Source organism: Dreissena polymorpha, chromosome 12 (genome assembly GCF_020536995.1).
Source record: "Dreissena polymorpha isolate Duluth1 chromosome 12, UMN_Dpol_1.0, whole genome shotgun sequence".
NCBI lineage: Eukaryota > Metazoa > Mollusca > Bivalvia > Myida > Dreissenidae > Dreissena > Dreissena polymorpha.
This window is the reverse complement of record NC_068366.1, coordinates 4898901-4912138: the sequence shown is the minus strand read 5'-3', so window position 1 is coordinate 4912138 and position 13238 is coordinate 4898901. Positions and strand designations below refer to the sequence as shown.

Sequence of the window (13238 nt, the reverse complement as noted above, 5' to 3'; positions counted from 1 at the left end):
AAAGAGTAAGTGATTGTCTGTTCAGGAAAAATATACATTGAATTGCAACTTTTATAAAAAACTAAATTTAAACAATACAGTTATACCGTAATTTCAGTTTATGACAGCGAATCTGCTTTTATATTTGTTCGGATGTGACATCAATGACACATTACAATCTTAACTTAAAATATAAATCCCAATGAATTTAATATGAACGATCGGATTTACTGAATGAACGAGATGCATGAGTAAACTACAATAATATCGTTGATAAAGTCATAGGTTCAATTTAAAAATAGATGTGAAATTAAATCAATTTATAAGATATTATTCTGTATTATTTTATTTATTTAATTGAAATAATTTATGTTATTATGCTTAGACCTAGTTATCGGCAATGTGCCTTTGTTTTACACTGTGTGCGAATGACTGGGTGGGGTAACGACGTGGCAATACTACGAACTAAACAACCTGCTAAAGTAATGATTTGAGAATAGCGGTCTTTGGTCCACAACGATTACTTTGGCAATTTCCCTTGACTGCCTGCTATTCTCAGTTTTGACTGTATTTGGAGCATTTACATATACAGATGTGCTCTAGCTAGACCTAAACATGGCACACTCCCCAACAAGGTTGCACTGTCCCCCTCTCTCTTACATGTAGACCCCTAAAATGCCCTTTTATTGATCTGACCACATCAATGTACAGCAAAGTTTAGCTGTATTGTAATAATGCTCATAAATTATCTAAAGTCTTAATGAAACTACACTGTAGCTTTATTAATTATAAAAACAATTGTTCAATCAAAACACTTACTAGAAAATAAAAGTTTATCTTGGTTATGCCTCAAAATGAGAAAAAAACCGGTGCAGAAAATAAAAGTTTATCTTGGTTATGCATCAAAATGAGAAAAAACCAGTGCAGTTTTCCTATATCAACTTGGTATGGAGAAAAAGCTGGTAAGTTTGTGAACCTTGCATTGATAAACCTGCTTTAACCAACGAAAAGTGTAAGAAGGATGGTTATATAAACCTTGCAATATGACTGCAATACTGTTTGGCTCCTAAAAAATGTTCTGCATGGGCCCCTAGATTCTCTGAGAAAACCCCAATATCCTCTGTACAAGAACTACTTGAAGTACAAGTGTTGTGTACCAGTATTTTTCATGCCTCCAGAACAAAGGTTCTGGGGGCATATTAAAGTCGCACCGTCCGTTAGTTAGTTACATGTAGTCAGTCAGTTAGTCCTTCTGGATTAGTTTCCGCTCAATAAGTCAAGCAATTGTCATCAAATCTTCACCAAACTTAATGAAAATGTGTAAGGCAATAACATCTAGGTCAAGTTCGTAATCGGCCAAATTGACCCAGACACTCTTGAGTAACAGCCCTTGAATCATTGTAAAAGTGGGTTTTTTCTTGTTTCGGCTCAAGAACTCGAGCAATTGTCATCAGATCTTCACCAAACTTCATGAAAATGTGTAAGGCAATAACATCTAGGTCATGTTCGATAATCGGCCGAATTCACAAAGACACTGCTGAGTTACGGCCCTTGAATCATCGTAAAATTGGGTTTTATCTGGTTTCCGCTCAATAACTCTAGCAAATGTCATAGGATCTTTGCCACACTTCATGAAAATGTGTAAGGCAATAACATCTAGGTCAAGTTCAATAATCGGCCATATCGACCCAGACACTCCTGAGTTACGGCCCTTGAATCATCGAAAAATTGCGTTTTTTCTCGTTTCCGCTCAACAACTCGAGCAATTGTCATAGGATCTTTGCCACACTTCATAAAAATGTGTAAGGCAAAAACATCTAGGTCAAGTTCGATAATCTGCCAAATTGACTCAGACACTCCTGAGTTACAGCCCTTGAATCATCGAAAAATTGCAGTTTTTAGCTCACCTGAGCACAATGTGCTCATGGTGAGCTTTTGTGATCGCTTTTTGTCCGTCGTCCGTTGTGCGTTGTGTGGCGTCAACATTGCCTTGTTAACTCTCTAGAGGCCACATTTATTGTCCAATCTTCATGAAATTTGGTCAGAACATTGGTTTCAATGATATCTTGGATGAGTTCGAAAATGGTTACATTTGCTTGAAAAACATGGCTGCCAAGGGGCAGGGCATTTTTCATTATATGGCTATATACATGTACACTACGCGGTCGCGATTTTTGCCTAAATCACCGACACGCGGTGGTCATTATTTATTTTGGGTGAAAAATCACCGTGAACTCGCGCGTTTCATCATGCTAGGTCGACCATGATCACCGCGAGTGCTATGAATATAATATCCGCGGTGATTAACCGCGATTCACCACGTTCACGGTCAACGTTGTGAAGAACGATTTTCCTACGTTACATGTATAGTGTTTTATACAGGAAGGAAAAAGGGCGTGGTGCAAAATTTAAAAAAAGGGCACTTTAGCGCGCGACATCCATAAAAAGGGCACAAATATATCTGTATAGTGACTTAATAACAAGCTTTGTTACACACAAACATTGTATGTATAGTTTTGAGATTTATTGTTGAATAATTAAACCAACAAAATCCAGAATGTATATTTTATTATGTGTTTTATATTTTCATGTAGTAACAAAAAGCAAGATTAAACACCATAGGATATATATCTTATACAAACTATAGCTTTTCAAAGAAGTCTTAGAATACTGTTAAATGAGTTACCCTCTTAAACAATTATTTATATTTAAAACGTTACACACATTGCACAAACAAGTCCTTTATATGCATCTTAAATGGAGATTCACAAACACTAACACTTTGTTAAATAGTCAGAAAGTTCTGCGTAATGACATTGTTTTCATGACCACGTGTTGAATTGTGTACATTTTATTTCGCAAAAAGTGTAACTAGGAACGGCACCGTACTGTCTTTTGTTCATTGTCAATTAATTCAATACACGTTAATTGGTCTCCGATATAAACATTTTTTGCTTACAAAGCAATTTGCATCAATTTCTAATTTACGTTTCGTCGAAAGTGGAATGCCAAAATCAGAAAGCGTACGTTGCGACATTCTAAACACAAATGATAAGTGGTACAAGTTCAATATTTTTGTAAAATTCATATCTGTGTTTGCCAATTAACATATTTTGACAAGTTACAAACGGGTCATAATGTTCTTAATTGAACCAATGGTGCAGGCCTACTACTGTTACAACAATAAACAACTTTTGGCTAAACAGGGTCCAAGGCGGGGGATCAACTTCTTTGCCGACATTCACACGTTATTGTAATCAAAACATCGTGACAATAAACAAGCACGTGCTCCAATTAAGCGCGGTCTGCCTAACCGTGAACAGCAAACGTGTTAAGATTGTCGTCTGCTACAATTCATCAACACACATCTACTGTGAGCCTGCGCCAATTGGATAGGAGGCGGAGCTTTATTTTAATCGACAGCTTTAAAATGAGCCTGCGCCAATTGTATTGGATAGGAGGCGGAGCGTTATTTTAATCGACAGCTTTAATATGTCACGGGTTGCTATTTTCGGCGTATGGCCAATTTTCAGGAAGTACAGTGGACGTCATGGGGTTTTGTAATCGGCGTATGGAAACAATTATCGGGCGTAATATACGGCCGTACGCCGCTTAGTGTAAGCCCTGTAAATTAATTTTTATTAACTTAAAACTGTTTTGCATTAAATTGAAATCCAATCAATATTTTACAGATACAACTGGTGTTTTTTTTTTAATTTAAATACGCGTAAAAATAAATGTTTTGATATAACTGAATTATGCATGAAATGCACAATTTCCACGTGAATAACATCGAGGTTTTCATCAAGTCTCCTAAGTAACTGTGCACGATTGTATCCGGACCGATTAGTGTTACAAAGCCACTGAAATTATCGATTGATATTGACACATGGTTATTCACGCATGACGTATTCACATCATGCGAATCTTCGCTGATAATAGTCAGCTTAGAAGCTTGGTTAAGAGGCAATTAAGATGTTATCAATAAGGTAACGCACGGCGGAAAACAGGGCGGCGGCCTTTGAAAAGGGCAGCGTGGTGCTGATTTGCTTTGAAAGGGGCAGCGAGGCGCTTCAAAAAAGCGGCGTGGCGCCGCGCCACGCTAAAACGGCCTGGATTAAACCCTACATGTACATGTATAATCTTCACAAAGATTATAGCAATATAGGATTATTAGCATTGTTGGCAGATTACATGTAAGAGAGTAGCCTTTTTAAAATGTCAACATGTATTTCACACCCATGTCCCTGACAGGTTATTTTTGTCTTTTTAAATGCTGCGTATAAAACAAAACAGTGTTCGCACCTAGCTGTATTATACCGCACCTGTGGGAGTGATAACTGCGTTTTTGATTATGCAATTAACAGTTTGAAGCCATGGAGAAATCATAACTGATGGTAATGTAATCGGCGTATTTTCCCCGAGTCTCTCGATTCCCAGATACATACGTTTCAACTGTCTCAATCACATACTTGCAACTTCTTCCGTCTTTATCCATTACTCGATAATCCCGCACATGCCTGATTTCCATTTTAAAAGCAAATTCTGGTTAATATTGACGATAAGAGTCCTAAAGAATGTCATACACAAAAGTTTGAAATTATCAAATGAATTTAGGCATATGTTTCTATTTAAAGATTTGATGAAATAAGCGCCTAATCAGATCAGTTGTATTGTACATGCGTAAATCACCTGAAACGGTTTGCACGCGTCGTGTACAGCTATTTTCGGTTACAAATTCTAGCCTCAAAAGCATAGTGCAAATGAATTAAATTAATTTCTTTGTTCTGATAAAAAGCGCGCGAAAATTGGCGTGGGTGTATTTATTTGTAAACAAACATCTCATAGCAAGTAAAACATTTATTTCATTAATTTTAATTTCCATAAAAAGTTTAGTTGTGAATTTTAACTAAATTACTGGTGTACCTCGCGAAATACTTGGCATTTACCTTTCCTCTTAATAAAATATAATTAAAACACGCTGTATTATAACCGTTATGCTGTTTCAGTTCTTTCATTATTGAAACAATTATTGTATTGTATACTGACTACACACAAGTGTCGTGTACAGTTCATAATCTTCTTTAACAACCAATAAACAACTAAATTTATATTTAGATTTAATGCAACCTGTACACATCATTTAATGGGAATCGAGAAAGGGACTTAATTTTGTGAAAATAAACCAATATCTGTTTATTGAAATTGTCAAATTTGTATATATATTAGCAATTCTTATGAAAATAAAAATCGTTATTTTTAATGTTTTAATCAAGTCTGTTTCCAAGAGCATACATGTATATGGGAATTAACTGTGTGAGCTACTTCAATATGTTAACAGTTATACAATCATTGTTTTGACAGCAACACGTGCTTATCTTAAGTTCGTTTCTGGTAATACACAGGGTATTGGTTGTTCGGGTCTTGATTGGATAGTAAAACAAAGACGCAGTAGGCGGTTTTCAGTAGAACTTTTGTACTTACCAACTTAATCAATAGTGCAAGTGCTTATCTAACATTTAGGGATCATCAACACGGGTCCTAGCAACTTGCACAACCCATAATACCGGTACACAGTCAGATGGTTACATTCAGTAGCACACGTGGTCAGAAACTAACAAGTTCGAGTAATAAAGCACAAAGATTATGATCTGAAAAATTGCATGGGGTCCGAAATGAAACAGAATGCCACCAAATCAAACGATTCACCACCTAATTTTAAGTGTAATAAACTATGTTTGAAACATTTAACATAACGATAATTCCGAATGATCACTGCTTCCATTTTCAAAAGTATATGCCAGACTTCCCGAAACTCCGTCGGACCTACGGACATGTCCGACACAAACTGTCAAGGGCCGATCGAAATTCTTAACTCGTCGACCCAAAATGTCCGACAAAAATATTTTCCGGTTTTCCCAAGAACTTAAAAGTATTTATAGAACATCGGCGAAATACGGCGGAATACGCACTTTGCCGATTTTGTGAAATACGAGATTTTGTGAAATTCGAATGTATTCGTCTGTCAGTTAACCCGCTGTTGATTGGTCCAAAGTCGTATTGTCAAAAATCGGAAATAATCTGTCCGTGCTCGGTGAAAAATGTTCTGGAAATACATTTGGTTCCCTGCTTATTGTCGACGAGTAAATAAATGCATGCTTCAAGCCGGGATCGGTACATTTAACCATCATTCGATCTACTTTTACTTTAAACAAAAGTACAGCTTGCAGTTATCAACGATATCGAGGAGCACGCACGGAGTTTAACGGGGATTTATAACCAGGTGATTTCGTTTTCATTTTCCTTCTTTTGAATTAAGTAAATTTGTAGTAAATAAGTAAATATACATAATGTGGAAGTTTTTGAATGTCGCAAAGCCTGAAAATCCAAAATGGGTTGCAGATGCAAACGCCCGTGAGCTAGTGGAAAAAATACGAGGATAAGCACCTTCTCGTAAATTCGTTGAGTCTTGGAAGACAGGCAGACCATAATTTGAACAAATACCTTTGTTACTCAAAACAATGTGATTAATTTAAGAATAAACTGATGTTATCGTTTCTTTCCAGACAGAGCAATCACTCCCAAGGAGCCCGAGCCTGGACACTCGCAGAACGATGAAGAAGACTTGGAACAAGATGACAGTGAAGATCACAGGTGGTTAGCGTGTGGCTATGATATTAATTAGTGAAAACATCATTTTGAATGATAAATAATCATATTATAACGAAAAATTAACTTTTCTGAAAAAAAAATTTTCACTATCAAATATATATATAACAAGGTATGCAACTCAAAATCACCCCAAAACGGGGTGCATCGCTTTGAACAGCCATATCTTCATCAATTGTGCAGCGATTTTCACGATCTCGGTCTTATTCAACGCAGAAATGAATTTCCTTTCTGGAAATGTATATGTCTTGCAATATTTTTACAAATGCTGGGTCAACTTTTAAGAAATAACACGATACACAACACGCATGACCCAGTTGACAGTGATCATGTATTCTTTATGAATGAAATCTCCAGTTGTAAAGACACACCTCCGCATTGGACCAATGAAATCACTCGTATGTTTAAAATGTCAGTTAGTTGAAATGTATGTAAACAAAGGTTTCAAACGGCGCTGGACAGTTAGTCTTGATGCAGAATGTAACGACAAGAACGGTAATAATGTTTTTTCATACGTTTTATTGAATTATGGTATCGAACTACATGAACTTTGTAGGGAAGTTGCCCTTTACTCCGTGAAGATTTCAGTCTTAAAGACAGCATGATCACTGTCAACTGGGTCATGCGTGTTGTGTATCGTGTTATTTCTTAAAAGTTGACCCAGCATTTGTAAAAATATTGCAAGACATATACATTTCCAGAAAGGAAATTCATTTCTGCGTTGAATAAGACCGAGATCGTGAAAATCGCTGCAAAATTTATGAAGATATGGCTGTTCAAAGCGATGCACCCCGTTTTGGGCTGATTTTGAGTTGCATACCTTGTTATATATATATTTGATAGTGAAATATTTTTTTTTTCAGAAAAGTTAATTTTTCGTTATAATATGATTATTTATCATTCAAAATGATGTTTTCACTAATTAATATCATAGCCACACGCTAACCACCTGTGGTGAAGATGACATTAAGCTTTTAAATAGATACGATACAGATAGTGATTTTATTAGTGAATTTAATAATGAGGAAGTGGATGTTAACAAACTTTGTCTTTGTTACTTTACTGTGTTACTCAAAGTAATATGATAAACAATAAAATGATAAAGCAATATTTACGTATTTCTAATTATTTACATTTTTCTCAGCTTTGTTGGAATTTCACATACAGTATGTTCTTTGGTCTGACAGAATAACCTAAGGTCTGACAGAAAATTCTGACCAGTCAGACCAAATGTCTGACTGAAGGCTGTTGAGTTTCGGGAAGTCTGATATGCTGTTCAACATTGCCCGAGAAATTGTAAAGACAAACATTTACTAATGTTCCATCATATGAATTTTACACGCTACTATTTTACTACATGTAAATAGATCTAGCAGCCCAATGGCGATTGGAGACGGGTACATCACCTGAAGCAATGTGTAAATTTAAATTAAGATGCACATGTAAAAGTCATTTTCTGAAAATCGGGACGAAGTGAAAGTATTCATTGTACAAATAAACCAACATTTGATTTTATTCAAATATTTATGTTGTCTGTGTATTTTAGCAACTCTTAAGCAAATAGATATCTTTTATTTCAACGTTTAAAGCAAATCTTGTTTCCGAGATTAAACTATGTAAATTTCTTCGGTATGGTTACTGACCTACAAAATCATTGACAGATGACATCCGATGGTAATTGAATTAAGTATGCAGAGAAGGTGACTAAATGTTAAAACAATCGCGTAGAAGTAAAAATATCAGGTTATTATCTGTACCTGTTTCTTATATCCGCGAATTATCGCCAAATGCCTTGGCATGATTCGTAGCGAATACTTGTTGTGGCTGCGGAGAAACTTTGATAACAAAAGAATCTGTAGCCGCGAACTTTGTTGGTTTTGCGTGAGCCATACTGTACAATTGTTATTTCAACAAATAAAGATATTGTTTGGAAATCAGGATTCGACATTCAGCAAGTACGGTGTTTACTTTCATATTGAAATACATTTTCGCGATCTAACGTGATCGTCAATAATGTTGACATTAGTTAATAAGTTAAAATTTAAATCTTGTAGTCACCATGAATCACGGCGATTAGCGGTGTTTCCTGATGATTCTACAGCTGATCTTTATCGCGAGATGCTTGCAGTGAAATCACGACGGAATCACCGTGAATCACCCACAGAGTGTTATCACAGTGAATCACCGCGATTTGCGGCGAATCACCGCGATTTGCGGGGAATCACCGCGATTTGCGGCGAATCACCGCGATTTGCGGTGAATCACCGCGATTTGCCACGTTGGCTCAAACGCGATGATCGGTGATTAAGGCAAAAATCGCAGGCCGCGTAGTGTATAGCTATAGTAAAATCTTAATAACACTCTAGAGGCCACATTTATTGTCTGATCTTCATAAAACTTGGTCAGAAGATTTACCCCAATTATATCTTGAACAAGTTCGAAAATGATGCCGGTTGGTTGAAAAACATGGCCGCCAGGGGGCGGGGCATTTTTCCTTATATGGCTATCAGGGCTCAGCCTAGGTTCAAACTTGAGGGAGAAGTGACTTCTCCCTGAGCTGAAATTAGGGAGAAGTGAGGCCACTAGAAGGAGAAGTGATTTCTGTTCGGTGTTTAATAAAATCTTCGCTTGTTTTATACCCCTCATTACACCAAGCCTTAGTATCATCATCAATGACAAACAAATACTATTTTCAAATTCAATAAATCCTTACATATTAAGTCACATAAATCAATTCATACAAATAAAACTTGTGATTTCCATGTGCATCATAAAAATAAACAGTACTTTAATAATGCAATGACAATCCAAACCCTATTTACATCATAATGTATCGATACATGATAATTAGTCAGTGAATTTTTTCACCCAATTGGGAACAGGTCCGGTACCATTGCGATTGGGAATACTTTGTGTCATGAAATCACCAAATTGTGGTAAAAACGAGTCTTAACAAAACACAATCTTAATGCATGGGGCATATAGTATATCTATTACTGTTTATCCGAATTGTATACATATCTGAAATATGTACACTTGAGAATGCCTTACCTGTTTTATTTAATAATCCAAATTTTCCTTGTTCTTATCTGGTTTAACAAACCTTATTACACGTACATGTTTGTTAAATCCAGTTAATGCTTTCTCCATTATTGAATCACCATTACTTGTAATTTGAATCGCCAGCTTTGAATTGAACGCGGGTTTAATGTTACAATACATCTGCCATGTGCAATGTCGAAGGTCATGAGTCATGACGTAGCAATTTTATTCTACTTGGATAATTTATATCTAATCGAGGAAATGTGTTTTCTCAATGTCTATTGTGTAGTATTAGGACTTGTTAGTATAAAAATGAACTGTGATTCCAGTTTATATAAGATGGGTGTTACTAGTAATTATCGGTGGATTAACAAACTGACAAAACTCGCTGGACTTTTACAGTAGTGGATCTACGTAATTAATAGACCTTTGATCAATTTCGTTTTTCTTTAATAATTTTTCAGACTTTCTTTAACCTTGCCGTCTGCCAAAAACATGTAATTATCGAATGGTCAATCAATTATCACGTAATCATTAGACAACTTACAGCACGCGCAAAGAGGTTGCGGGATATAAAATAAAGTTGTTTAAGTATGGATACGGTAGATAAAATTATGGAAATTAGCACTACCGTTTGCACGGGTGGGTTGTTAGTTTTCGTTTATATGGTTATGAATTAATGTCTGACAAAATAAATTGCACATCAACTGGATAATTAGTGTTTAAGAGTTTTGAAACACGATACAAGTAAACAGTAGAACATACTAGAATAAATCGTAATCATATTTACTGTTGGGAATGTGTTGCGCGTGTAAACTTTTTTGAGCGTAATTACATATCTATAACGAAGTCGTTTCATCGCTCAGGTAAACTATTGCATATGTATCGCCTGTTCAGCGCAAAACTGTTCTAACTCCATTTTTTTACAAAAATGACATTTTCATATTTTTGTAACTGGTTTCAATAAATACACATTATTCAAAATGAATTTCAACAAAATTCTTAAAATTGGGGCCAAAAAAGGCCAGTTGGCATTTTGCTCTAACTCAATTTAGCTGTAATGATCAGTGCAACACTGTTCCAACTTGAGTTGGAACAGTGTTGCACATAAGAAAATGACCAGAATCACTTACATTTTCAGTGCAATACTGTCGTTGATTTAATTTTTACAGTATACTTTGTTTGAATAATGACATCATACTAAAACTATGGTGTCACTTTTGTTATTTACATGAATTTGTATTAGACATTTATATCTATAGCAATTGTTTACACTTTGAATGTGTTTTTTAAACCTTTAAATACCATTAAAAACGGTATCTCATTACAATACTGGTAACAATAATAACAATACTACATGTATTTAAATTAATTAATTCTAAAAATTATCAGTTTTATTACAATTATAATTATTACTTTATAAGTAGTAGTAGTTAAGTAGTAGCAGTAGAAGTAGGACTATTAGTAGTATCTTGCTAGTCTATTTCTGCATAATTACTGGCTGGAAATCAACAAAACATAATGACTATGAAGACGTCTGAATTATATCACATGTTTTGGGTTTGCAGTACATTTAGTTAATATTTCTTGTCTTTATGGTTATCGTTATTTTAAATAAGAGCAGGTTGCAGTCAGACAGTTTCTTGAGTTATGGAACCTTGAAGTTAGCTTCAATTTTTGTTCACACATTTTTTTCCTATGTAGGCATTTTTTAAGAAACCATTTTTATTCTGTCGCATTAAGTCATATAAAAGGTATGAACTAATTATGCTTGTACACAATTTATTCTCAAAAACAGTTTTCACAAAAGATTTGCTTTGCTCAAGTTGTAATATTGCCTGACCAAGGACATTGGGGATAATATAATAATAATCAAAATAATTCTTGCAATACTTGTTTTAAATTAAAAATTGTGTCCTTGATGCAAATTCCTATTTTGGTTTTTCAACTTATTGTCCTAAGAATAAACTTGATTATTAGCAATATTGGTGAGAAATTTGCATAGGAATATTGTTGACTGTAATACATCTATGTCACATTGTTGAGCATGGTAGATAGATAGATAGATAGATAGTGAGAAAAATAGCATCATACCAAGATAAACCTGTGCTTATTCCATAAATTAAGTCAAATATATTAATTGCATTCATTCATTACCAACAGTACTTTGTAAACTTTGCATGTTAAATTAAACATTAAAACATATATGGTGCTCAAGATCACTAGCCTCATCATCATGATGCTTTTATCATTGTGTTAACCAATGTGAATGGGTTATCCGCAGAAGTCGTCAGGGCGTTACTTCTTATATCTTGGGACTCAAAATAACAGTTTCAAATAGTTAGTCGTATGATTCCTTAGAGAAAATATACATCATAGACGAACATGCAAAATAACACTTGTGACTACACAATTAATGTGAAATAAGGTTTGATTCATTGATGATAAAAACGATCAAGTATTTAGCTTCATTACTGTTTTGGAAAATTAACCATTCACTTACATTGTTTCAACAATGCACTAAACAAAAAGTGTAGCCTCAGTTCAGTAATTTAAATTGTTATCTGCATTTGAAAAATAGTTTTATTTTAAATACCGTAATTACTTTAAAGTTTTCGGACACTTAAAAATAATATTTAAATTAATATATTATTCAGATATGTAAGTTTCAGAAAATTTAGAGACACTCTCAAAACATTGAATTGACGATCGGATACCGGTATGCAATGTGTAAAAAGTCAATTGTTTAAATGAATAACAGCACGTTCTTGTCAAATACAACGCCGCAAAGTATACATTATTTTTTATATGATTTACTTAAGCTGTTGGGTGAAACCATTATCTATTACCGGTTAACAAAGTTATTTACACAATAACGCAAATGTAATGGACATAATGCATTAAGGCATTTGTCTGCCAAGTTTTATAACCTTTATCCGGTTGTAAAAACGCATGATCACCAGAAGTGTCACAAGAAGCGCAAAAGGGAAGAATTCTGATAAATGGCATTTTAAAATTAACTGTCTGAAAATTATGGACGAAAACCAGTACATCCGGAAAATAAGTCACGAAGCATAATTATTTTGTCTAAAATTGGGATGTCCCAAAATGTAGAGTGACTCAAGAACAAACTACAAAATCATAATGTCCATAGCTTATTTATTAAAGTTAAACAAGAAATATCTTTAAAAAGATATAAGGCATTGATGTTGTAATGTTTGCAACCAGTGAAAGGAGATGGAATGAAGCGACCATGTATTTTAATGAAGGTAGTGAGTGATAATAAGATAATATATTTTAATGTATTAACAAATACAAATGAAGAACAAGAAGAGGTGAAATTGTATGTTTTATTGTCAATAAGGATTGTAATGACTAGGTTTTCATAATTGAACAAGTAATACATTAGTTTCAATAGGAAAAGAAAACATATTCGCCACTGAAATACTATGAACATAATGTTGGAATATAGTATCGCGGGCTACCGCCCCCAAATCACCGCTTTGTCGATAGTGGTAAACAACTGCGTACCGGTAAAGTGCAATCTA

At 34.7% G+C, this 13238-nt stretch overlaps 1 protein-coding gene across 1 annotated transcript in view; it reads left to right on the top strand.

Annotated features, from left to right (window-relative positions):
• The window catches only part of LOC127852855 (acetyl-CoA carboxylase-like), a 147776-nt gene that overhangs the window by 4733 nt on the left and 129805 nt on the right, over nucleotides 1-13238 (top strand). The gene's annotated exons all lie outside the window — the stretch shown is intronic.